Source organism: Solanum stenotomum, chromosome 5 (genome assembly GCF_019186545.1).
Source record: "Solanum stenotomum isolate F172 chromosome 5, ASM1918654v1, whole genome shotgun sequence".
NCBI classification, from domain to species: domain Eukaryota; kingdom Viridiplantae; phylum Streptophyta; class Magnoliopsida; order Solanales; family Solanaceae; genus Solanum; species Solanum stenotomum.
The window spans coordinates 39857921-39885814 of record NC_064286.1 but is presented as its reverse complement, the minus strand read 5'-3'; the positions used below and the strand labels follow the sequence as shown (position 1 = coordinate 39885814).

The 27894-nt window shown below is 33.3% G+C and overlaps 1 pseudogene; it reads right to left on the bottom strand.

Moving 5' to 3' along the window:
* Positions 1-202: 202 nt before the first annotated feature.
* LOC125863955 (uncharacterized) lies at positions 203-27147 on the bottom strand (annotated as a pseudogene).
* Positions 27148-27894: the final 747 nt, after the last annotated feature.

Genomic DNA, 27894 nt, shown 5'->3' with positions numbered 1-27894 from the left:
ATCACACCACATGTATCAAAAGTTATCATTCATAAATTTTATTTCCTTAAACAAAAAAAATGAAATAGTATTGGTAGACAGGACCACGAATCCAAAGGTAATATTGGTAACAACAGTTTTACTTGACAACAAAAATAAGCTACTATTTGTTGACACAATCATTCCTCTACATTTTTTACACTACTTGTCCTTGCGAATAAAATCATAGTTGATCGTTATCATTTGTACCTGATGATCCTTCCTTTGATTTCTTCCCTGATATCATATCATCGGAAGGATATTCCACAAGCTGGATGAATGGTGGTTTCATTGGTGAAAGACCGACATTGCAGTTTTTGTTCTCCTCTTTGCGTTTGTGTTTTTTTCCAATCTTATGTGCCTCCATCACCTTTTCAGCGAAGGAACCTATTTTGCATGTGTCACACCAAAACGTGAACCCCCTAATGTTTTGCTTTTCATGATCTGCGCTCTTTCTCATGTCATCCGCATTGTCATATATCAACAAGGATGGTGGATCATTATTTTTGGACTTGATGATCCTTCCTCTGATTTCTTCCCTAATATCATATCACCGCAAGGACGTTCTACAAGTTGGATGAATTTTGATTTCTTTGCAAAAAGACAAATGCTCCAGTTTTTGTTGTCCTTCTTCTGTTCTCTAAAAGTTGCCTCCTTGTGTTTGTGTTTTTTTCCCTGCAAGTGATCATTCAGGCCATCTTGATTTGTAGTACATACCTGATAAAGTTCACAATTCCACTCCGCAACATTTTTTAGTAGAGCACTGCTTAACGAAGGCTTATCAGCAACCTCTTCAATTAGAGTTATAGCTTTCCGTTTTTCTCCAGAGTAAATAGTGTCAGGCTTAGCCTGTATCAATGCCAAAATAAGCACTTCTTAGAAATTTAAACACCTCGTAAATGGCTTGCGGATCTGAAAGCATTAAATGAATCTACACTTGTTTTTATTAAGAAAACATATTTTGGAGTACACTTTCCTGATTTGGCTCAACATTCACTCACTTGCCATTGATAACGTCTAGGAAACAGATATAACCAGAAATTTAAGAGTTAATAATCAGGGCCAACAATAAAGAAGAACACTAACCAGCAAGATTTTGCTAAAGCCAGGGGGTTGTTCTTGTGAAATCTCCACCTCTATACTTCGATTCAATATTAAAATTTTTGATTCCCCAGCACGGTACTGAGAAGGAACCTCCGAGATCATCTCCTCAAAGGCCTCAGCCTGGTTCTTCAATCTATCTCCTTCACACATTGCTTATTCTCTTTCAATCTGAAATCACACGAGATTTATTGAAGTGCAAGAAGAAGAAGAGTAAGAAATCAGCAAATATATGAAAACTGAGGGAAACCTCTATTTATAGCAAACAAAAAGTAGTATATTTTCTCTCGTTGATGTTTTATCCTAAAAAGAACTTCATTTCTCATTAACAGCTTCTTAATTGCAATGTTTCTCTAATTGATGTTTTTTCCTAAAAGGAACTGCATTTTCATTAATACCTTTTTAAATGGCATGTTTTCTCTAATTGATGTTTTTTCCTAAAAAAAAACTTCATTTTTCATAATACCTTTTAAACGGCATGTTTTTTCTTATAGATGTTTTTTTCCTAAAAAAGAACTTCATTTTTCATTAACACCTTTTAAATTACATGTTTTCTCTAATTGATATTTTTTTTTCTAAAAAGAACTTCAGTTTTCGTTAATACCTTTTAAACGGCATGTTTTCTCTAATTGATGTTTTTTTCCTAAAAGAAAACTTCATTTTTCATTAACACCTTTTAAATTGCATGTCTTCTCTTTCTCTAATTGATATTTTTTTCTTAAAAAAAACTTTATTTCTCATTTACACCTTTTAAAAAATCAACAATATCACGTCATAAAGCTTAGCAGTGATTGTTAGAGCTGGACATAAAATATTGAAAATCGAATCGGTGAACTAAAACTTTTGATAATTTGGTATTCAATAATTCGATATTTGGTATGATATTCTGGAGTAAACTTTTTAGAATTATGGTATTCGAGTTTGAGTTTGGTATGAGACATTAGTACCATTTGGTATTCGATTTTTTTCTGAATACCAAATAATTTACTTAATGAAAGTCATATATCAACATGTTCATTACTCTTTAGTACAAATCCAAAGAGAGTTAAAGAATAAACTTAAACAACTCAAATACACACACACATATATATATATATAGTTGTATCAATCTGTTTTTCTTGATGTCTTTTTACTTGTTGATATTCTATTTTATCGTGCATCAACATAAAAAATAAAAATAATCAGAGAAATAATATTAACTTTGTAATACAATCAACTGCAACTTCAATACGATATTATCGAATATCGTACCAAATTAAAGTTTAATTTATCAATTACTAAATAACCGAATCAAAATTTAAAAATTTAGTATATGATATCTACTTTTAATTACCAATTACCGAACTCAAAATTTGAGAATCTCGAACCGAACACTGAACACGCCCCCCTAAATTAATTCTTCCCAAATATCCAACAATTAAAATTAACGAAAAGGGTTTTGTTACCGATGATTAATTAATTATTACAAAAGTTGGAATTAATCCCTCCAAAAGTTTCTCTGTGTCAACTTTATCTTCTAGCCGATAGTAATAATTGTTCCTAAAAATAAATATATTGGCTCCCCAATAATTAATGATCTTGTATGAAATAATCAAGTATTATTATAAAATATTACTCCCTCTATTTCATATTAACTGAATTTTTGAGATTTTTTTCACTGTTCAAAATAGTTGAATTGTTCAATGTTCAAGATGGATGTTAATTTTTTTTTTCAATATTTGTGCTCTTCTTTATTGAAGTTTGATATTTACTAGGAATCAAAGAGAACTACTTATAAATTAAATCATGATTTTTACTCCCTCTATGTGTTCGTTGGTTAATGAACAATTTTTTTGTTTAGTTGCCTCCCCACTTATATGAGAATACAATCTAGACCCTCCTTCTGCAACACTGAAAACAACTTAGTACACTTACTTAAGAGCAACAATATCATTCAATTTAACAACAAAATGTTGAAGCAAGAATGGGCTACAATTCACGCCGGCATGTAAGTACTCAATTAATTTAGTTATAGCCTAAATCTTTGATTATATGAAAATATGAGCAAAAGATTGAGTTATAGGATTACTAACGCAACATCTAATATTTTACATAAAGAATAAATATAATTTCTTTTTTGAAAAACCTATAAGAATTATAAAATCAAATATTTGTAGTGCATATTCTAAATTTGTTTGACATATTACATTTTGTGTTTGTTCTACTTAATAGAATGACATAATCATATTGTAACGACCATATTGAATAATTCTAATGATGAAAAAGGGGTAATAAAAAGGAATGTGATTTATTATTGGTGTGTGATGTGTTGAGAATGATTTGAAAGACTTATTGATTAATTTTTGATGTCGTACCACGATGTATTATTGTGAATTGTGCATTGTTATGGAAAAAGCCATCTCCTCATTATTTTTGTGAACATGTCATTTGCATTGGTTTTGAGACATGGCTGTGATAACTGCTATGTGAATTGCGGAAGATTAAGAAATTAAAGAGAATGTAACATTTCGAGGGACGTGTTGCACGCTGTGACATATATTATGATTCGAGGGACGTGTCAATGTGATAGATTCTATTATCGAGGAATGTGTCGCACGCTGAGATGGATTCTATTATCGAGGGACGTGACACACACCGCGATGAATTTCTATTATCGAGGATCATATTGTATGCCGCAATGGATGCATTGACAGATATGTATGTCCTCCTTAGGTCCCGGACTAAGAAACAACGGGTGTGTATCACTAGGTCAGACATGCATCACCATACTTAACATTACATTTTATTGCATTGCATATCTTTATCATTTGTGAACTTGTGAGTGCCTTTCAGTTGAACTTGTGATTGATGAAGTTGATCTTGTATGTTACTGATCTGTAATTGTTGTAATTGAGTTGTGTGCTATGAAATTGTGAATAGTTAGGTTGGGTTGATTTTATGCAGGTTGTAATTATGGAGGTTCGGTTGGGGTGGTAGGAGTACCCGTATTCTATATTCTTAACTTGTATTTAGGAGTTCGCTTGTTTAGTACCATGTGGTTTGGTACTCACGCCTTTCTTCTACATTTGTGTAGATTATTAGCCCGAATCTTCACAATACTCTCTCTTTTCTTCTTCTCTTAGGCTTCCTATGGAGATTTCTGAGGTAGTTGAATGTCATCTCATTAGACCTTTTTACTCCTACTTATGATCTTGTTCTACTTTATAGACAATATCATTTGAGACTTGTTTATTTTTTTCAAATTTATTGTAATACATTAGAGGCTTGTACACGTGACAACCAGGTTTTGGGGGTAGGATAATTATTAATTTCCACATTATTTTATAGTATTAGACTTTTATTCTCGCTTTTCTTTCACATTTAATATATTTTGTTGGGTTTTAGGTTGACTTGTTTTGGTGGAATAAGACGAGTGTCAACACATCCATTTTTTGGTTGTAAGGAAATAGTATCAGATCCCCAGGTTCATAGGTCTCACGTTTTCACAAGCCAAGTCTAGTAGATTTTCGTGTATCGGCATGGAGACGTTTGTTGTTATCTTTGAGAGGCTATACTGACTTTTAGGAAAAATCTTCACTTTTGGAATCTCTATCGTGTGTCCTTGGTCCGATCTGATTCTTATCTCTTCCTTCCATTCTCTGTAACTTATAGTGATGACTCGTGCATCGTTCTTCTTCTATGAAATTGATGTATTGTATATGGCTTTGATGTTAGACCTGATACTAAGGTGAAAGTGATAGACTTATGAGAATGATGTGTGGTCAGATTCAAAATGTTCAGTAATTTGAAGAGGTTGAGTTAGGTGATGGATCGACAAAGCATTTTGAGGATATCTAAATGATGAGGCTGGACAATGGTCCAAGGAGCTTCGTAAACGTATTATCTTTTTTGGGATAGTTATCCAACAATAGTGAATAGTAATTATGTGGTATATACAATATTTGGAGTGGTTCAGCAATTGGAAGTGGAATTATTAAAGGAATAAATAGGTATGCACATTGTGACTTTGAAAACTACAATTAGTAAAGATGTCATAACAAGTATGGATTGCTTACCGTAGGATGAGACCTATGTAGCATTAATCGAGGTCAGAATTAGTACTATGATTTGGGTGTATGTCAAAAGGGTCATGATGCAACTACTACAATGATATTGATTCTTACTTAGTTAGAGTTATGAAGTGTGTTACTCCTGCTATAGACCTGATCTGAGAAAGAATATATATCGATTTGGTTGTTATTGTAGTTACTTAATGGGAAGAAATATGTGGCTATTTGGGTACAATCTTTCTATTGGTATGATATGTTCTAGTGGTGGATCTAACTGACTTTCACGATATGGTACTAGTGGTATGTCAATTTTCAAGTGTAAATACTAACTACCTACGGAGTTATCAGTTGTACCACATGTTCATAAAATGATATTCAATGTTTCATTCATATTTAAGCACCAACTAGTTTGTTAATATAAAAACTTGGGTTAAGCATTGTTTTTAAGGAAAACTATAGTGGTGGATCTCTGGTAAGGTATTAATGTGTTCAGGTTGTGAAGTGTATTTCGCGGATCTAATTAGGATTGGTAATTTCATCGTAAGCTCCAAATAAGTGGATTGACATCGAAATGACAAGCTTATTGAAACAAAGTCCAGGGAATATACTTGTGTGAAGGCAATTAAGGATTTTCTAAGAAAGTGAGTGTAAAATTGGGTTAGTCCATTGTATTTTGTTGGTATAATTGGATCAAGTTTGTAGCTGTGGAGGTTCGCATGGGGTGGTAGGAGTACTCGTATTCTATATTCTTAATTTGTGTTTAGGAGTTCACCTGCTGAGTGTTGGGTTCAAAAGTGATTAGGGCGTTATGCAGAAGCTTACTATTGCATATCATATGGTTGATAAATCAGATGATGAAAACTTATACTAATAATAAAAAATTATTAAATGGAATTTGTCTAATTGGCCTACATATTAAAAAACATGAAAATTGTAGAGAGAAAATCTATCCATAAGCAAAAGTCTCTAAATGACTACTTTGTGGATACTATTGTTGTTCTTTATGAGAATAGAAATCTTCAATTTATAGATCTCCAAACTTTTCCTCTAAGTAAAGAATAAACAAAATATGGAAGAATATTATATTTTTCTTTCAGGAAAAGTAAAAACATTTATGGTAATGTTTTGTCTTTTCTTTTAAGAAAAAATAAACTTTAAATAAGGTGAGAAAATCAAGTCAAAACCCTAACAAATCTCCCCTTTTGGTTGGATTTTGTTGACAAAACTTGATCCACCTTCTTTTCACACATGATAATCTTGTTCTTCACGTAGTCTTCATCAGTGCTACTTGCCATGATTAAAAATAAGGTTTAAAATATATGGGTTAAAAATGGTTTAAAAATATTTTGTTTTTATTTTTAAAATTGGAGCAACAGAAATGTTGAAAATATGGTTTAAAACTTCTTCCCCCCATGTAGTTGGACAAAATCATCATTATCATCAAATTTGTTACAAATTGGTTTGAAACCGCTTGAATGCATCTTCAACCTTGATGAACCATTGGATCATGAGATCGTTGGACTATGTGCTTTGATACCACTTGTTGGGTTCGAAAGTGATTAGAGCATCATGCGGAAGCTTACAATTCCATATCATATGGTCGATAAATCAGATGACAAAAACTTATACTAAAAATCAATATATTATTATTTGATTTGATCAGTTGGTCTACATATTTAAAAATTCATAAAAAGACATTAAAAGTGTAGAGGGAAAAATCTCCCAATAAACTAAACTCTTAAAGGTCTACATTGTGGATGCTATTGTTGTTCTTTATGAGAATAGGGATCTTCAATTTATAGATCTCCAAACTTTTTCTCTAAGGAAAGAATAAACTAAATATGGAAGAATATTATATTTTTCTTTCGGAAAAAGTAAAAACATTTATGGTAATATTTTGTCTTTTCTTTTAGGAAAAAATAAACATCAAATAAGGTAAGAAAATCAGGGCAAAACCCTAACACTGAGTACCTTGTGGTTTGGTACTCACCCCTTTCTTCTACATTTCTGTAGGTTATGAGCTTGAATCTTCATGATATTCTCTCTTATCTTCTTGTCCGAGGTTTCCTATGGAGATTTGTGAGGTAGTTGATTGCCATTTGAGGAGACCTTTTTAATCCTACTTATTATCTTGTTCTACTTTAGAGACAACATCATTTGAGACTTGTTTATTTCTTTCACATCTATTGTAATACATTAGAAACATGTAAACTTGACAAGCAGGTTTTGGGGGTATATTTAAATTAATTAACAATTTCCACATTATTTTATAGTGTTAGACTTTTATTCTCACTTTATTTCTGCATTTATCGTATTGCTTGGGTATTAGGCTGACTTGTCTTGGTGGGATAATACGAATGTCATCAATTCATTTTTAGGTCATAACACATGTTCTTTTTTTTTAAATAGATGAAAATGAAAATTCATAAGTGCACACAGTTAAATGTGTAATAATCATAAACTATGATACATCTATTTGAACTTTTTTTTATAAACTGAAGTTTGCATTACTCAAATTCAAAATTTATTTGGATGTACATGATTGGTTACATATTTTTGTGTTGGATTTATATCATTTGCATTTTCTATTAGAGATGTTTATTACAATAACACTAATAGATTCTACCTTTTCTTTCACATGACATATGAAGGTGAAGATTCATATATGTACACCATTAAATTACACTATAAGGGTTGGTGGGTGTTTGAGTAATGAACTATGTTAATGGACATATAACTTATTATGACTATTGCAATGGAGATGAGAATTCCATTATTCAGATGAGGCACTGTATGAAAAAGTTTAAAGTCAATGATAAAAAGGTGAAATTTTGGTTCATGTTTGGCCTTATTTTGAGAAATGTATAAGACTTTTGTCAACTGATTTAGATATATATATAACCTTGTCTATGAAATGTCTGACAGTAGAGAAGTAGGAATATTTGTTGAGCACACGAAAGAGGACCAATGGAACTATGATGTAGTTGATTCTGAGGGCAACCCACAACAAGGCGGAGAAGATTTTGTAGATGTGAATATAATAGAGAAAAGTGATTAGTGTGATGCCACATGTGAAGAACGTGAGTCATTTAATGACTGATTATTTCTTGGAAGAAGATGATATGATTTTTGATAAAATCATTAACTCTAATGTAGAATGGGTTGGCCTTAACGGGAGAAATAGAGAAAATCAAGTTAAAGAAAAAACAATGAAGGTTAGAGTTGTCTCAAACATGTTGGCTATGTTTCCCAATGACACTCAAGAAAATGATTGTGCTACATCATATGAGGATTTAAAGAGTTTGCATGCAGAATATGATGATGAAGATCTACTGTTTTTACTCCAACTAGACATTTGGATAATCCAAAATTTAAGTTTATGCTTAATATGATTTTCGGCAATAGCAAAGAATTCAAGTGAGCAATTGAGTTACATGTTGTGTTACAAAAAAAATACATCAAGTTTAAGAAGAACGAAAGTACAAGGTCAAAGGCAATTTGTAAGGTGTCACCTTGCAAATGGTTCATATTTGCATCAAAGTTTAAAGGTGATGCACCTTTCAAAGATCAAGACAATAGGCATTGACCATTGTTGTGGCAAAAAAAGAGATAACAAGACTATTGACTATGGAGTTTTAGCTAAGAAGTATGTTGAAGAATTTAGAATAAATCCAAGTTGGGGAGTAAAAGAATTCCAAACTCAAGTGCTGAGGACTCATAATTGTACTATTACTCGAACCCAAGCTTATATGACAAAGAGGAAGACATTAGATCTAATTACAGAAGAGAAGTTTGATATGCTATGGGATTACTGTGCTTAGCTAAGGAGGAGTAATCTAGAGACTACGTGTATTTTGAAGCTAGATGAAAATAAAAAAGCAATGGTTAATGGTAGAAAAATATTTTTAAGACTTTATATATGCTTTGCAGCTTGCTAATAGGGCTTTTTAGCTGTATGTCGACCTATAATAGGGGTCGATGGATGTCATTTGAAAGGACAACAAAATGGGAGTCAACTATTGACAACAGTAGGCATTGATGTACAATAACATATATCCTATTGCATTCACAAATGTAGAAGGTGAACTAAAGGAAACATGGAAGTGGTTTTTAACGCTTCCTAATGAGGACCTAGGAATATCACTTAACCCTTTTGCATAGACTTTCATTTCTGATAAACAAAAGAGTTTAATTCCATCATTGAGATAATGCCAGATGTTGCGCACAGATTTTGAGTGAGACATCTACACAACAATTTCAAAACTGAAGGTTTTGGAGGACAATCACTAAAGGATATCCTATGGAAAGCTGCTAGGGCGACTACAAATCCTAAATTCTCCAAGTATTTGAAAGAGATGAAACAAATAGATTCAAAAGCCCCTGAATGGTTTATTAATAATCCACTCAATCACTAGTCAAGGAATTTTTTCTCTTCTTTTCCAAAATGTGATGTGTTAATAAATAATTTGTGCAAGTTATTTAATAGTGTACTTCTATATGTAAGAGACAAGTATATTTGGACAATGATTGCATAAATTAGGATCTATATGTTGTCCAGACTTCAAAAGAACAGAGATTAAATGATGAAGTATTGCCAGAGAATCTGTCCAAAGATTATGTTGAAACTAGAAAAAATTAAGGTTAAAGCCACTGAATGTATTGCCACTAATCAAAATTACAGAATCTGTCCATGAAGCCAAACATGGGTTGGCAGAAGATCAAAATTGCCAAAATAAACGTCAAGAATCACCTCCAAGTCATATTCTCTAAATGTTTGTGAGCCTCATAATAAACATGTAAATGTTTGTGAGCTCAACTTGCAACTCACTCAAATTCGTGATGAAGTTGAAGTTAAGAAGAAAAAGAGTGAAACATTTCACCAAATATTGGTGGGAAGCCCCTATAGGTGGTGACTCATGCAAGAATAGTAATTATTCATCTTTCTTAGCTGAGAATGACGTTGGAATTTTTAGTAATTATGACTTCAGGCCTGTTATGGATGCTACAAATTATCCTCATAACCATACTTTTGGTTTTGATCATCATGGGTTCTTTTAATTCTTTTTCCTCATCTTTTGGTTAAATTAAGCTATCCATAATCTCCTTTGTTATGTTATTTAATATATATGTTACATTATTAAAATGACATAAATACAGTGTTACCTTATTCATTTCTATCATGTTACTTTTTGAGAAGACTTATTTAAAACATACACAACGATAATATAGAGATTTTTTCAGTTAATTAGTTCCACTTATTTATAGTCAATTACATGTAGGTATCTTTTAGGTAATAATAAATAAAATTTCTATAACTACCCTATTGGTAAATAAGTGAAATTTGCAAAAATTCTTGTGCACTCTTTCTACATGCTTTAAGCATATTGAGTGACATTACTTTCAAGATACCGCAAGATGAAGGTGAAGTTGATTGTGAATTTACGTTATGTTTTTAGGAAAATTATATTCTCTTCAATGTACTTGAGATAACGAAATACATCCTCGCAGAACAGTGGTAATACAAACTCCAGTGAACAGTGAACTCACTCGACAACACATGAGTTTTTTTAAAGTGCAGAAGAACAGCAGAAGATCAGAAAAATTTGCATATAAAAAATGAGAAAACGCTTCTCTATTTATACCCAAATAAAGATAGCAACACATGTGTTATTGTGTCTTAAAAATCAGAAATTCACAACTCTTCGAAAAAGTCACAACCACCCTTCAATATAAAAATATGCTATTCAAATTACGTTTTTTCAAAAAAAATACTTTATTTCTTATTTACACATTTTAATATCCAACAATAATCACCTTATAAAGCTTTGCAATGACTCTTTTGGTACATATCTCACGGGCCTATAATTAATAATTACAAAAGTTTTACTCTTTGTTAACTCTATCTTGTACCTGGTAGTAACAGTTGTTCTTAGAAATATCTGTTAGGATTTTGCCCTGATTTTCTTACCTTATTTGAAATTTATTTTCTCATAAAAGAACAGACAAAATATTACCATAAATGTTTTTACTTTTCATGAAAGGAAAATATGTTTTTCGTGCATATTTGGTTTATTCTTTCCTTAGAGAGAAAGTCTGGAATCCTATAAATTGAAAATCCCTATTCTCAAAGCAAATCGTCTATCATATAATATATATATATATATATATATATAAAAGAGAACTCTAGGCCCGCCTACGTGGCACCACCACAAACAAGAATTCCCTTTTAATTTATTAATTTATAATACTAGCCTTCAACTTTCATGAAAAATTGCGACTTTTATGAAAAGTTGTGACTTTTATGAAAAATTGTGACTTTTATCAAAAGTTGCTACTTTGATGAAGAGTTGCGACTTTAATGAAAAGTTGTGGCTTTTATGAAAGGTTGTGACCTTTTCGAAGAGTTGCATACATCTTCTCCAAATAGTTGTAACATTTCCGATAATGCACAATAAACATTGTTCACACTACCCTTTTTTGTCGATAAATAGAGGTCTCATTTTAAAACAACGAAAATTATGAAACTCTTATTCTTCTTCTTCTTCTTCTTCTTCTTCTTCTTCTTCTTCTTCTTCTTCTTCACATAATATTTGTGTACTTTGCTCCCATTGAGTGACTCACTGACACCATTGCTTATGTTACAGATCCTGGTATGTATTTTTATAGTCATTAATTTATGCTTATGTTATTAAGGATAAATGATAAAATGTTATAATTTTCATTTTCATTTACATCATTAATGTCTTGTAAACTATTCGATACGACACAATAATCATTTGTTCACACTACCCTTTGTTGTCTATAAATAGATGAATTTCCTCTCATTATAAAAAAATGAAAATTTTAAACTTCTTCTTCTTCTTCTGGATAATTAAATATTTGTGTACTTTGCTCTTGCTGAATGGCTCACTGACACTGTCACACCCCTTTTTGCGCACAGCGGAAGGGTTTTTCCAATTAAAGTGACGGTATTGATTTAAGGATTATTTTAATTGTTTTTTAGAGTCGCCACTTGGAATTGAGTTATGGTGTTCCAAGTCACCTTTTTGAATCCCTAATCAATAGAAAATGACTCTTTAGTTTTGGTCTGCGAACCAGAAATTCGGGTAAGGAATTCTGTTGACCGAGGGTAAGGTATTAGGCACCTCTCAAGTCCTGTGGTTTTAGGACGGTCGCTTTTATTGACTTATACTTATTTATACTATTTTTGTATATATTGTGTCTACATGCCATAGTTTACTTATTTTTTATGGTTGAATTTTTTATTAGTCTGAACCTAGATGCATAACCGCATTCTTGGTCTTGACATTTAGAGGGATAACTGCCTTTTTCCTCTCAAGAATCTCACACCTAATAATTTTATGTCTCATATCTTGATTTTAATTAAATTAAAATATTTATTAGAATAATTTTACCAAGGAGTGTCACCACATTCTTGGATTTTTTTTTAATGTTTCAAAAAAGATGTGTAACCACATTCTTTATTGAAACTATTTCCTTTTTAATGTGTCAAAAATTTTGTCTAACATTAAAAGAAAAAAATTATTCCTTATAAGGACAAAATCAAATAAAGTAAAATAAATCTACACTTCTAGAATACAATATGAAATTTTGGATTATTTCTATTTTTTTTTATTACTTTACAAGTTAACGTCAAAATTAGCACACACTTTTTAATCCAACAAAATAATAAAGAATTGTAAAATATTTCTTATTTTTTGTTTGATAAAATAAAAATGACAATACTTTATTTAGTTATTTTAGCCTAACAATTTCTAGTTTATCATTATTATCTAAATCAAGACAAGAACAACACCATGACTTGTTCAATTGTAAGAGATCACAACTAACGAATAAAAGGAAATAAATAAAAATAATCATCGGTTGGATCTATCTTCATTCATCAAATAGAGATATAACAACTAACAAATTATTCATTTCAATCAAATTATGAATAAAAATAAAATATAAGAAAATTGGTCATAAAAATTACAACAAATTCCATAAATAAATTAAAGATTTAAGGCAAAGTTATACCTCAAATGAAGAAAATAAGTACCACAAAACCTTGATCGAAGCTCGATTAAAACACCCACAAATCTTTTGTAGATTGTATGGAGCGATATATGTATTGTGTTGGTATGAAAATAAAGAAAAATTAAGAAAAGATATGAATGTGTGTTTTTCTTTTTTTTTTTAGTCTCTGTTGCTGAATGGTTTTTCTATTGCTATCTGTTGTCCGTGTGTGTGTATTTGTATTGTTGTAGTTTAGGTGTAGTACGTGTGGTGGGTGGGTGTGGGTAGTGGAGGAAAGTGTAAGTGGGTAATGGGGTAAGTGTAGGTGGGTTGGGGTAGTGGGGTAGTTTAGGCTAATATAATATAATATAAGAATATTATTTAATTATTTTTTAAACTAGCAAAAATAAGTTATAAATGAGAAATATTAGCTTATTTATTAAGCTAAAATTAAAATAAAGAATATATTTTTGCTTTTTCAATTTTTTTTAAAAATAAACTTACTAAAATAAGACAAAATCAAAATATTGAATTTAAACATAAAAGAAATATTTAAGGAATAAAAACTAGTGTAAGACTTTATGTCCGGTCAAAAATTATGTGTCTACAATTTGCCCCTCTTTGACTGGAAACACGAAGAGTTTTCAGACAAAGAAGTAGACAAAACGACAAGATGACTCCTTAACTGTTTTTTAGCATAGACTAGTGGATCCACTTAGTTAAGGCGTTCTATATGACGGCAAAGTATAGGACAGTTCTGGCCGCGTGGGCAAGACGTTGTATCACCACTTAGGCTCATAGTGGTGGTTGTCGGTTAGAGAATCTCCCACAGAAGCGATATTACTTTCTTATATAAGTAAAGTTGAGTTTGTTATTGCTTTTGTTTAACGAACTACGTTGTTTTCTACTGTTTTAAAGGCTTTCTATATATTGCATGTGTTTTATTGTTTTATATTGAGTTAAGTTATTCAGGAGTTGAGTAAAGTCAAGGTAAGTGTTCCTTTCAAATTCTTTTCAAGCCTATGTTATGTTTAGCATTCAACTCGCATACTCATACATTCAATGTACTGATGCCAGTTAACCTGCATCGTCTTATGATGCAAACACAGGTAACCAAGATCAGCATTCAGTGCCTCGTTGATCCAGTTAAGCACTCAGAGTCAGTTAGTGAGCCTCCTAGCTTTCCGGAGGATCCTTTTATTGCTTTCAGTATTTTAGTTCATTAGGATGTCATGGGTCTTGTCCCGACGTCCATATCAGTTGTTTAGAGGCTTCATAGACATAGTTGGTTGATTTTAATTCATGAATCTTTACTTTTACTTATTTGTTAAGTTGAGACTTAAGTTGCCACTTTGGTAGTGAATGTTATTATAATACATTCTAAGTTATATTTTGAGCAGTTTAGTTTACTTGTTTTAAAAGTATTTATCTTGAGTAAAGTCTTCCGCTAAGTAAGTAAGCCAGGCCAAGGGTTCGCTTGGGGCCAACAATGGTTCTCTAGTGTCGGCCACATCCAGGGTGTAGGCTCGGGGAGTGACAAACTTGGTATTAGAGCACAGAGTTCAAGATTTCTAGGGAGTCTCTGAAGCCGTGTCTGTAGAGTCATAGTAATCAGTGTGAAGCGCACCACATTTATAATTAGGAGGCTGCAACATTTAGGAATTCCTTCACTTCTTTCATACTCAATTCGTGCGATAAAGTTTATCTCTATACTGTTTCTTTCTAACTAATGCTTACACATAACCGGTTGTGAGCTGGCCTATGGTCGAGAGTGCTTTCATTAGGTGTTTCTTTCCCCGTGAGCTAAGAGAAGCAAAGAGATGGTTGCTGACATGGAGGAGTAGGATGAGTTTATTCGTTGTTGAGTTGACTCGTCTGTCAAGTAAGGGAAGTAAGGCAGCCATGCTAATAGGTTACATGGGCATAGAAAGGCTGATGATCCATGTGCAACAAGTTGAGGAGGACCAACTGAAGGATAGAGAAGAGTTTAAGAATAAGTAGGCTAAGACATCAGAGAATGAATATGGGCAGCAAAAGGGTAATGCAAACCGGTCTTCTTTCCAACATAAGCAAAAAGGACCTGCTCCATCATCTGCTAGTGCACCTGCATCAAGGAACAAATGTGAGTACAATAGTCAGAATTCTCAGAACTTCAGAGCTAGACCTGCGCATTCGCAAAGTAGTAAGGCATAAGGGGGTACTAAGACTCCTGCATGTGCTAAGTGTGGTAAGAATCACTCAGGGGTGTGTCGTGATGGCTCCACTGGTTGCTTCAAGTGAGGCCAGAATGGTCATTTTATGAGAGAGTATCATAACAATAGGCAGAGTAATGGTAATGGGGGGCAATAGAGCCCAGTCTTTTTCAGTTGCTCCACCAGATAGAGCTGCATCTAGATCAGCTAACTCAAGGGCAGGTGAAGAAGGAAACCATCTTTATGCCATCACTAGTCATCGAGAGCAAGAGGATTCGCCAGATGTTGTCGTTGGTATGATCTAAGTCTTCAATTTTGATATTCTTATTGAGCAACTTCTTGAGCCCTTCAGTGTTTCTACACATGTTGGTAAATCTATTTTAGCATAAAGAGTCTATCGTGATTGTTCTGTTTCCGTCAATCACAAGAGTACCATGGCTGACTTAGTTGAGTTAGATATAATGGATTTTGATGTCATTCAAGGTATGGACTGGCTTCATGCCTATTATGCATCAATATATCGTAGAACTCGAGTAGTCTAGTTCCAGCTTCCAGTGAACCAGTTATAGAGTTGAAGAGTAGTTCAGCAGTGCCTAAGGGTCGTTTTATTTCATACCTTAAGGGGAGAAAGCTAGTTTCCAAAGGGTGTGTCTATCACTTAGTCTGAGTTAATGACTCTAGTGTTGAGATACCTCTTATTCAGTCAGTTTCAGTAGTAAAAGAGTTTCTAGAAGTCTTTCCAGATGATCTTACCGGAGTCCCTCTTGAGAGAGAAATAGACTTTGGTATAGATATTAGTCATGATACGCGTCTTATCTCTATTCTGCCATATAACATGGCACTAGAAGAGTTGAAAGAGTTAAAAGAGCAGTTGAAATATCTTTTAGAGAAAGGTTTCATTTGACTAAGTATTTCACCTTAGGGAGCTCCGGTCCAATTTGTGAAAAAGAAAGATGGCTCCCTTAGGATGTGTAAGATTACCGTCAATTAAACAAGGTTACCAGCAAGAATAAGTATTCTCTTCCGAGAATTTATGATCTTTTCGATCTGCTTTAGGGTGCTTTGTGTTTCTCAAAGATAGACCTCATATCAGGTTACCATCAGTTGAAAGTAAAGGAATGTGATATTCCAAAGACAGCGTTCAAGACCCATACGTTATGGTCATTGTGTGTTTCTGGTCATATCGTTTGGCTTAACCAATGCTCCTACAGCGTTCATGGACCTTATGAATAGAGTATTCAAGCCTTATTTAGATATGTTGTTATTGTGTTCATTGATGACATGTTAATCTATTCGAGGAATGAGGAAGATCATGCTAGTCATCTCAAAAAAGTTCTCCAAATTCTAAAGGATAAGGAGGTATATGCCAAGTTCTCTAAGTGTGAGTTTTGGCTTGAGTTTGTGGGATTCTTGGGCCACATAGTTTCTGGTGATGGAATTAGAGTTGATACCCAGAAGATAGAGGCAGGGCAAAATTGTCCTAGACCCACGTCTCCAATTGATATTAGGAGTTTCTTAGGGTTGGTTAGCTAGCCTTTGACCAAGTTGGCTCAGAAAATAGTGAAGTTTCAATGGTCTAAAGCTTGTGAGAAAAGCTTTCAGGAATTGAAAAAAAGGTTGACTACTACCCCAGTATTGTCCTTACCAGAAGGTACGCAAGGCTTTGTTGTATATGGTGATGCATCCAGAGTTGGTTTGGGTTGTGTGTTTATGCAAAGTTATAACTTGTGCCTCCAGACAGTTGAAGGTTCATGAGAAGAATTACCCAACCCATGAATTAGAGTTGGTTGTCGTAGTATTTGCATTGAAAATATGGCGCCATTATTTGTATTGTGTACATGTGGATGTTTTCACCGATCACAAAAGTCTTCAGTATGTGTTCACTTAGAAAGAGCGAAGGTGGTTAGAATTACTCAAGGATTATGATGTGAGAATTCTTTATCACCCAAGTAAGGCTAATATTGTTGTTGATGCCTTGAGCAGGTTATCTATGGGTAGTACCGCCCATTTTGCAAAAGAGGTGCATAGACTTGAAATACTAGGAGTTCGACTAATGGATTCCACAGAAGGAGGAGTAGTAGTGATGAATGGGGCTGAATCATCATTAGTGTCAGAAGTAAAAGAGAAGCACGACCAAGATCTTTTATTGCTTGAATTAAAGGTAAGTGTTCATAAGCAAAAAGTGATGGCTTTTAGTTCATCAAGCTATGGAGAAGGTGAAAGTGATTCAAGAGAGGTTTAAAACGGCACAGAGTTGTCAGAAATTCTACACAGATGTTAGAAGAAGAGACTTAGAGTTTGAAGTAGATGATTGGGTTTACTTGAAAGTTTCACCCCTGAAGAATGTTATGAGATTTGGTAAGAAGGGGAAGCTTAGTCCCCGATATATTGGTCCTTACAGAATTTCCAAGAGAATTGGCAAGCTAACATATGAGTTAGAGCTACCCCAAGAGTTAGCAGCGGTTCATCCGGTATTTCATGTCTCCATGTTGAAGAAGTTCATGGGAGATCCTTCACTAATATATCATACCAACTAAAGATATTGGGATCAAGTACAGTTTATCTTATGAAGAAACTCCGGTTCAAATTCTAGATCGCCAAGTTTGCAAGTTGAGAACAAAAGAGGTAGCATCAGTCAAAGTTCTATGGAGAAATCAATTTTTTGAGAAAGCTACTTGGGAATTTTAGGAGGGTATGAAGAATAGATACCCACATCTCTTTGAATTCGGAGAAGTTCCAAATTAAGGTACTAATCCTTTTCTTGGCTTTTATTTTAAGACGACATGTTGTATTTACACTTTGCTTGTTGGGTGTTTGAGCTAGGTGACGCCTTAGCCTACTAAGAGTAATCTCATTCGAGGATGAATGTTCCAAAGGGAGAGATATTGTAACATCTCGCAAATTGAAAGAACTAGAAAGATCTAGAATTAGAAAGAGTGATTTTTTGTGATAATAAAAATCTGGAAAATTAGTTAAGTTAAGTTTGAGTTTTTGGTTAACTATAAATGACCATAACTCCTATATCTGGATGAGTTAGGTGTGCTTCCAGATACCACAGAAAGATCGTTGAATTATCTTTTTAACTCCGCCGAGTTTGCGCGATTCCGAGTTCGTATGAGTGAGATATTCCCTTTGGAAGTTGGGCTATTTTGGATAAGAAAGGTCCAATCCGGATTTTAGAAGGGTATTTTGGTCTTTTCCATACCCAATCAATTAATTACGTTTTTGGTAATTATTTTAATGTCTAACTGATAGAATTTAGTTTACGCTTTTGGAATTTGAGTTAGGGTTTTGAGAGAAGAGAAAAGAAGACGAGAAAAGAGGAAAAGGAGCAAGAATCGTCAAGATCTTCAAGAATCACTTGTGGTTTTCGTCAAGGGGTGATCCCTACGAGGTATGTGAGTTCACACAAGCATTGGGTTCGTTCACCAACGCTCCAAACATGATTTATTCAGTGTAATTTCGTCCAAAAAAGATTGAGAATTTGATGTTCTTGAGTTGTATTCTTGAATTACTTTCGTTCTTGAATTTGGGAAGAGATTGAGGAGTTCTTGAGAGTTAAAGATTGATTGTTAGATTTGCTTTGAGTTAGATTCTTGTGTATATGTTGTGGGTACCTGAATCTAAAGAGATATTGAGAAAAAGAATCGAATTTTGGCGAATTGGGGTTAGAAAGAGAAAAAGAAAAAAGTCGGACAAGGAACAGGTATTAGGTTCGGGTCACGGACTTGTTCCTTTAGTGTGAAAATTTTCTTTCCGTGTAGCGGAGAGGACAAAGACTCCTCTATTTCAAAATTTAATTTCACGATCAATTATTTTAATGCATCCTGCATTGCGAACTGGCTCCAAGATGGTGATTTGTTGACATTTTCTCATGTTTAGCGATTTAAATTCACTCCTAAACATCATGAGATCTTTCCTATCACAAATCACAATCCTTGAATCCATAATTCAATTCAAGGAAAGTTAAGAATCAAGTCAAGAGAAGTTAAGAGTCAAGTCAAAGAAAAGTTAAGAGTCAAGTCAAGAGAAGATTAGAGTCAAGTCAACAGAAGTTCATAGAGTCTTCCAAAAGTCTTTTACAAATGTTTTAACTTTGTTTTAAGACTCAAGTTTTATGTTGATTAAAGAGTAAAGATTGAAGTTATTTTCTTCAAAAGAGTATATTGGGACTATGTATTCCCAAAGAGTAAATGCTTTCACATTTAAACAAGAAAGGAAACTGAGATTTCCAAAGAGCATTTGAGCTAGTTTTCAGTAAAGAGTAAGAGTAAATTTCATTCTTCAAAGATTATATCAGGAACTAAGTATTCCCAAGAGTTTAAAATGTTTTCACATTTGAACAAGAAAGGGAAACTGAGATTTCCAAGAGAGCTTTTAAGCTAAGTTTTTGAGTAATTATCTCAAACCATAAAAAGAATTTTATTTTTACAAACATATGAGCTAAATTATATTTTGGGAGTAGTATTGAGCACCGATATGGGAACGAGTTTGAGTTCAGATAACTCACGTTTCCATAAACCATGTAGCCATCATGGGTAGTAAAGGATCATACTTTTTAGATGACTCCTTAAGTGCTTTTTAGCATAGACTAGTGGATCCACTTAGTTAAGGTGTTCTATATGACGACAAAGTATAGGAAAATTCTGGCAGTGTGGGCTAGACGTTATATCACCACTTAGGCTCATAATGGGGGTTGTCGGTTGAAGAATCTCTCACATAAACTATATTACTTTCTTATATAAGTAAATTTGAGTTTGTTATTTCTTTTCTTTAATGAACTAAGTTGTTTTCTTCTATTTTAAAGGCTTTCTATATATTGCATGTGTTTTATTGCTTTATATTGAGTTAAGTTATTCAGGAGTTGAGTAAAGCCAAGGTAAGTGTTCCTTTCAGATTTTTTTCAAGCCTATGTTATGTTTAGCATTCCAACTCGCATACTCGTACATTCAATGTACTGATGTCAGTTGGCCTGCATCGTCTTATGATGCCGACGCAGGTAACCAGGATCAGTATTCAGCGCCTCGTTGATCCAGTTGAGCACTGAGAGTCAGTTGGTGAGCCTCCTAGCTTTCCTAAGGATCCTTTTATTGCTTTCAACATTTTAGTTCATTAGGATGTCATGGGTATTTTCCCGATGTCCATCTCAGTTGTATAGAGGCTTCATAGACAGAGTTAGTTGATTTTAGTTCATGATTCTTTACTTTTCCTTTTTAGTTAAGTTGAGATTTGAGTTGCCACTTTGGCAGTGAATGTTATTATAATACATTGTAAGTTATATTTTGAGCAGTTCAGTTTACTTGTTTTAAAAGTATTTATCTTGTGTAAAGTCTTCCACTGAGTAAATAAGCCAGTCCAAGGGTTCGCTTGGGGCCAGCAATGGTTCTTGAGTGCCGGCCACGTCCAGAGTGTAGGCTCGGGGAGTGACATATTGATAATTTTTTGTTTGCTATGTATATGATCTCACATGGACAAAGTGTTTCGTCCTTTTAATGTTTTTTTTTCCTTCTCATTAGTCTCTTTTAAATATTTTTGATATGATTTATGACTATTTTCGGCAAGCTTAATTTGAAGAATATGAAAAAAAACCTACTCTAAATAAAAGTAAAATCTTAAACTACAAAAGATATGTCTATTAACATAGATTTGTTGTCCTTCATGTCCCAAGTCATTGCTGAGCGTTTTAGTTATATAGGTTAGACTCATTTTTATTTTTTTAATGTTAGAGAATATTCTTTAACATGAGTCTAGAATATAACATTTTAATCTACTTGTACTTTCATAATGCAACAATTATACATACATATTTCTGAAAATCGTAAAGTTGCATTGATGAAGCATCTAGAAGGGCCTTCTGATCAACAATTTAATGAAGAAAGAATTTCTTAAAGGGTCAACAATATTATTTTGTTGTTGTTTCAAATTTATTTTTCTACTTCTATAAATTTTATTAGAGTAACAAAGTAACAATAACGAAAAGTAGTGAACGTTTGACCACATACAAGTAGATTGTCTCAAAAAAAAATTATTTATGTTGTTGTGCTGTACATTTTTTAGCGGTCTTAACTTATTTATAACTAATATTGATTATAGAAAACATTCACATAAATTTTTTCACAAGGAGTTATTCTAACAATAAAATTATCAGATACATATATTATGATAAATTATGTAAAAGATAAAAATGATTAGATATCAAGATATTTTTAATCATTAATTATATATTTACAATTCTTGAGATATGTGACAATGTCAAATCATTTAATTTCAGTTGAAATGTTGTAAAAACCTACTAAAATTTACTCTCTTTTTTTCTTATACCAGTTGATTATTGGAAAGGTTGTTCAAAAGTTTAAAAAAGATTATTAATGCCCGCGCTTTGGGTAAATTACCTAGTCACAATAGAATCCACAATGTAGTTGTTTAGAGACTTTTGTTTATGGAGAGATTTTATCTCTATAGTTTCTATGCTTCTAACTAATTTTTAATTATGTAGGCCAATTGGTCATATCAATAATAATATTATGTTTTTCGAGTACTCTTTGTTATCTGACTTATGGTCTCTACAATTTGCAATTGTAAGCTTCCGCACGACGCCCTAATCACTTTCATAACCCAACAATATCTTGGCTTCTGAAGAATTCTATGGTGAGTTTAGATAAGGTGTACCTGTAAACAAGTGATACAAAAGAGATAATTAAAAGATTTGAAGAAATCGATAAACTTAAGCGATACATTGCCACATAAACCCATCTAGATTCTTCCATGAAATAGTTGTGTGCATAAAAAGAAAACTTATTAATGAGGCAAAATAGAGAGTTTAGGAATTTTCTTTACAAGGATGGTTGCCCCTCTCTTGGTTTAGCCAATGATTTTCCAAACAAATAAAAAGCAACAACCCTTGGATTCATGTTAATTTCCTCGTAATTACTAGTTCATTGAACTTGGAAAGCATATATACACTACTGGGTTTTTTTCGCATGTATTACTCTATGTATGTATGTTGGTTGATTTTTTCATTTTTGATACATAATATTTGAGGCGGTAATGATGATATGTTGTGATTCTAGGCTAACCGAATCGGGGATGGAGACTACCGATTTGTATCTTGGCTAGCAATACAAACAAACTTACTTATATTTATGAGTAGACTTAAACATTTTGCATAAATAGATAAAGAGACAAATCACACCACACGTATCAAAAGCTACTTTTGAGAAATCCAATTTCCATGAAAAACAACAATGAGCTACTAGTTAGTAGACAGGAGCAACAAAATAGATAATAGAGACAAATCACACCACATGGATCCAAAGGTAATACTGGCAACAGCAAAACGTGAACTCCCTATTGTTTTGCTTTTCATGAGCTGTGTTGTTTCTCAAGTAATTTGCATTGTTATCTATCAACAAGGATGGTGGATCATTAACGTTTGGACTTGATATCAGATCATCGTAAGGACACTCCACAAGCTGGATGATTTTTCATTTCTTTGGAAAAATACCAATGCTCCAGTTTTTGTTCTCCTCCTTGAGTTTCTGTTTTTTCCCTTGGAAGCGGGCATTCAGGCAATCTTGATTTGTAGTACTTCTCAGAAATTTAAACACATCGTATATGGTTTACGGATCTGAATGCATTGACGAATTCATAAACATTAAATGAATGTATAAAAGCGATAGTAACTTCTACTAAAGCAAGGAACAATGGCCTGGGGAGAACATGTTTTGGAGCACATTAAAATGTAAGCATCATCTGACCTGATTCTGCTCAACCAGGCAAATACTCACTTGTATAAGAATGAATGTCGTTACCATTTGTAACGTTTCATTTCTGACTGTTTCTAGTCCAGGAAATTATTACTAGGTTTGGTTGCTCAATTTAGAGATGACTTAAACAGCTTTCTGGTTATGTAAACTAGTCACCAGAATACCACATACATGACTAGACGGAATATCTAAAGGAAGAAAATTAGGGAATCTAGGCCTTTTTCCGAGAATCACAACAAATATGATGACACAACAATATCCTGAACATGTTTTGATAATTAAAACATGGACCGGGTTCTCAAGAGAAGAAGAACAAACAGAGAAAGATGTGGGGAACTAGGAGGTTCTATTTAAGGAGAAGTTTGCCTAAATAGATAATGATCAAATGAGAACATTAGCTTTCGCAATCATCAAACGAGTTTTTCTAAGCAGAACACTACAGAAGAAAGAAGAATTAGAATTAGGTTTTCTTTCTGAAGCTAGATGTTTGGTTAGTTTAACTTAGAATCGTTGATGAGTGGTAATTATTCTAAGTGTGAAACTGAGCTTGTGAGGTTTGTAACAAGAAGTTAATTTGGCTTCTCGGGGAGTTTGTAACAAGAAGTGGATTTGAGTTCCTGGAGATCAAATTTAGCAGTTATAGTTAATCATTACACTTGAGGTACTAGAGTTAGTCCCTTTGATTACTGAGTTGTAATCTAAAGTTTCTCTTTAAAGTTTAGTGAGAAGTTGTTGAAATCCTACACGTTGCAGGTCGTGGTTAGCAATTAGGCTTTCCACGATAAATCTCTTTTTCATTCTGTTACATTATTATTTTCTCTATTATTGCAAAAACCTAGTTCTTGTATTTGTTAGCTTGTTATGGTTTCGTCCATTGGTCTCAGAGTAGGTCGTTTCACTTAAAAGGTTCAAACCTTGTAAATGATCAATGGTTGCACCACCTACTGCACATGAAGGAGCGTCATGGACAATAACACCACTATTCAGTGGAAAGTCTTATGGATGGTGGAAGAACTTATGGTACAACTCAAGACCAAGGAGAGAAAGGAATGGGATGTTGCTGATAAGTTGGCAATTCATAACAATGCAAAGGCTAAGAAAATCTTGATCTGTGGAATAGTTCCAAATGAGTATAATAGAATTTCAGCATGTCCAGATGCTAAAGTGAATTAGGAGACACCGCAAATAGCTCATCAGCGGACAAGTCAGGTAAATAAATCCATAATTGATAATCTGAATAGGTAGTATGAGTTGTCCAGAAAGATGGAAGGAAAGATAATTCAAAATATGCATACCCGATTCACTGCCATCATTAATGAAATCTACTCACTAGGAGATATAGTACCCACTGGAAAGGCTGTCAGAAAACTTCTGAATGTTGTCCCTGAATCATTGGAAAGCAAAGTTGAAGCAATTACTGAAGCACGTGATCTAGAAACTATGATAATGGATGAGCTTTTTGGAAATATCATGACCTATGAGCTGAAAAATAATCAAGAAAAGGATGAGTCCCGAGAAGAGAATATTTCTTTAATGACGAAGAGGTTCCAACAAATGCAGAAGCCTAGATAATTTGAGAAACCCTTAGAAGATCACCGACAAAGACATCAGAGAATAGTTATGCCACAAATGCAGAAGCCTAGATCATTTCATCAAATTTTATCCCTTGTGGACTCTGGAATACAAAAGGAACAAACCATAAAAGGAAAAAGAGATCAGGAATGATCAATAAATTCCTTCAAATCATAGACCAATCAATCAAGAGGCTATTTATCTATGAAATAGGCTTTTGTGGCAACGGGAAATTCATCTGGTGAAGAATCTGATGAGGGAGGACTTGAAAACCAATCTTTACTTCCATTGGAAGAAACAGGGAAGTATGAATTTCTTATGCTGATAACAATAACGGAGTGAGATGATGAAGAGAACCTATGTGACTCCAAAGAAACAATCATGACACAAATGACGTACTGGAGCAGACTCAAAAGAAGATGAAAATGACAAGATGTCCAAGGTAAGTTTTCATCAAATTAAAGAAAATCTTCATCTTTATTCAAAGAAGAAAAGAGAATCTCTCTTTTGTACCCCCATAGATGCATATCAGTCAACATGTCCTAAAAAACAGAAAATGTCAAATGACTATACATCTCTAAGAGCAGAAAATGAGAATCTTAATCAACATCTTCATGAAAAAATAATTAATGACTTCAAATCCTCTAGGAAAGAGAAAAATATTAAAAACAATGTTCGCATGACTCTAGAGGAAAATGTAAAAGTCTTAAGTAACAACGAGCATTCCATGACTAAAACGAATGAATTAGTTCTCGTTGAGGAACTTCGAAAGACAAAAATGAAATTACAACAAAATATGAGATGGACAAAATACTCCACAATGCTTGATAATATCCAAAAGAGACAATAATCAACTAGATAGAATCTTCAAATTTTGAACCCATAAAAATTAAATCCTAAATCCTTCACTAAGGAATACATGTTTCCAACAATCAGAGATTATGAGGTTACTTGGTATTCATCAAGATTGTTGTTTGTGCATGAGAAACTACACACAGATGAAAGTAAATAGAAAATTGATTAGTCATGCATTATCAACTAAACTTTGAATTGAATAAATAACAGACTTAAACATTCTAACCCACTCCATCCATCCACAAAAACAGCGTGAAACAAACGCAAAAAGCTACTTTAAAAACCTTCTTTTTCCATAATAGCAGTAATATCACTGGTTTCAAACTCTTTCACTACTTTATTTGATTTCAATGTAACAACTACTGTAAAGATTTTAAAGTTCAAAACTAAAATAGTCATTATTCTAAAGATTTTCTAACTACTTTTTCATGAGCCGGGAATCCATCAGAAACAACCTCTTTATCTCCCACGTAGGTAAAGTCGAGGGGGAAGGGGGAGCTAATAAGGGCTCAAGGGTTCATGTAAACAAATTACATTGTTAAAATTATTATTTTATGTATAAAAAATATATGTTGACCCCCCCCCCCCTCCAAGACTTCTTCATATGTTTGTCTCTTTAAATTTTGAACCCCTTCATATTCGTCACTAAGTAAGGTCACCTTGCCCAGACCCTACTTGGGAAATTATATTGGATATATGTTCATACTTCAATTTTTACAGAAAAAAAAACTTGAAAGAGGCAGTGCACATAACCGTGATTGATAATTTTAACCACTCAAAAATTAAGAAAGATAGCATGTTAAGTGAATGACATAAAGACCTGCCTGCGCAGTAATTCCCTCAGACAAACGACTATATGTTTCAAAAGATGATTCCCTTCACCCCTTCAAGACTTCTTCGTGTGTTTATTTCTTTAAATTTTGAACCCCTTCATATTCGTTACTGAGTAAGGCCACCTTGCCCAGACCCTACTTGTGAAAATATATTGGATATACATGTTCATACTTTAATTTTAACAGGAAAAAAAAACTTGAAAGAGGCAGTGCACATAACCATGATTGATAATTTTAACTACTCAAAAAGTAAGAAAGAGAGCATGTTAAGTGAATGACATAAAGACCTGCCTGTGCAGTAATTCCCTCAGACAAATGGCTACATGTTTCAAAAGATGATTCCATGCACCCCCTTCGGGGAGTTTCTTAGCTCCCTCTTTTTCTTTTAGTATACTTAGACTCAATTTAGTCTAATTTTCTAAAGTAAGGTTCAGATTAAAAAAAAGTTATTTACTCTGTAAATTAGCAATTTAAGAGTTAATAAACACAGCCAACAATAAAGAAGAACATGAACCAGTAAAAGTCCGCTAACGCCAGGGGGCTGCACTTGTAAAATCTCTGCCTTTAGACTTTGATTCAATATTGAAACATTTGGTTCCACAGCACGGTACCGAAAAGGCAGCTTTGAGATCTGATTCTTGTCATGTCTAGACACAGCAGAGACACCCATTCCCATCTTTTCTTTAAAAAACATGGAATCAGCCTGATTCTTGAAGAAAGAAGCAAATCTATCTCCTCCAAACATTGTTATTCCTCTTTCCATCATAAGCTCTCTCCTTACTTCCAACTCTAACATCTGCTTTCGAGTAACCTCTTCTGCAATGATCTACTTCCTGATATGCTCTTTATCAATCTTATTCCTTACTGCCTCAACTGCATTGCTACTACGGTTCAATGACTCAGGATCCATCAAAAAAACAAAAAGGATGGTATATAAATGCACTTTTACACACATTAAGACAAGTTGATTTTATCAAGACAAACATGCAGGGATGGTCAGTTGAGTGGAACTTTAAATCTGATCAGAGGATGGATACTCCAAAACCATAGCTACAACTATAAAAGTTTTATCGTCACTGCTGCAAAAGTTTTTCAATATTTAAATCTAATTAAATATTTCTACCAAACATTCTTCTATTCTTTAAATAGATTAAAACCTTTTTCAAAGTTCTAATTTTATACTCAAACAGAGTTGGCTCTGACATTTTAGAAGAAGATAAGTCAAACAAAGTTGCAAAATTTTACCTTGGATTTGTTGCTATTGCTTTGGACAAGGTGACCGTCAGTAGCCTATTTCTTCGATCTAGTTCATGTTGTGGCTTTTTCTCATATTTGTTTCAAAAAATTATGTAACTCTTTATTAATTTTTTTTCTTCTTCTTCTTATTAGTTTAGGTCAAACATATCATAAATTCTATGTAATAAGGTTGCTTTGACAAAAACATGTCGTTATGGAACGTTTTACGAAGCCTCATGGTAAAATGATTTCCAAA